Here is a 1,224-nt window from a genome sequence, read left to right on the forward strand (position 1 = left end):
TGCCTGGCAAGCACAAGGGCCTGAGTTCAGTCTGTGGTTGAAAAAGACCAGCCTAGGCTACAAAGTGAGCTCAAGGCCAGCCTGAACTGCATAGTGAGACCCTATTTCAAAAAGATGAAAAAGGGCCAAGGAGACAGCATAGTGGCATAAGCACCTGCCTCACACATGCAAGGTCCCAAGTTTGATCCCCGGTACTGAGAGAAAAAAATATATATACAAAAGACAAAAAAAATAGTTAATTGCCCATGTTGGACTCAAACTTGACATCCTCCTGCCTTCGCTTCCCAGTATATTTTGTTATATCCTGTAGCTATTCTAGCCTAGATGTTACAAAACTAAAGTTTCTATCCTTTCTCCTATTTCATGTTCTGCAAGATCCCATTGCTGTTACTACCTGTGTCTACCTGACCACTACTGATGCTCTAACAGTTTGCTGGGATTTCATACTTGAATTACCCACTCTGAAACTAAACACAGAGAATATGAGGTGGAACCAAGTTGCATTATGAGAAATGCAAGCTGTTGCCAGGCATGGTGGCACAAGCCTGCAATCCAGTACTGCTGAGGCTGAAGCAGGAGGACGGTTGCTAGTTTTGGGCCAGCCTAAACTGCATAGCGAGACCCTGTCTCAAAAAGATCCTCCCAAAAAAATAAAAGAAATGAAAGCTGATACCACTATTTGTGAAACGTAAGAAATCATGGGTCCCAAAGACTGCTCTACAAATCTTTGAGAAATACTGATTCTAGTATCTAAATAATAGCAGTCTTCCTTATGCACAGATAACTTTCCGGGAAACGGGGGGGCAGTCATACCATAGGGATTGTTTTGGGTTTGATTTTGTTTGCAGGGGAGGAGTCTAGGAATTTAACTCAGGACCTCACAGTTGCCAGGCAGGCACTGTGCTGCTGAGCTATTTCTCCAGCCCCATAGCCTACAGATTATAATTCAGGGCTCTTTCCACTGACCTACATGCCCACCAGGTCTGGCTGTGTAACGAAGGCTGGCCTGGGACTCATTGGCAATCTTGTCTCACCTCCTGAGTGCTAGAATTATAGGCATGCACCACCATCTAACTTTAAATATAAAAATATAACTTCTTGCCAGCAAGAATTACTGATTTCAAGGCCAATATAAAATGCATAGCCAAGGGGCTGGGGAGATGGCTCAGTAGAATAACTGCTTTCTTGGCAAGCGCAAGGGCCTGAGTTCAATCCCCAGTTCCG

This window comes from Octodon degus, unplaced genomic scaffold (assembly GCF_000260255.1).
Source record: "Octodon degus isolate 3935 unplaced genomic scaffold, OctDeg1.0 scaffold00032, whole genome shotgun sequence".
Lineage (NCBI taxonomy): Eukaryota > Metazoa > Chordata > Mammalia > Rodentia > Octodontidae > Octodon > Octodon degus.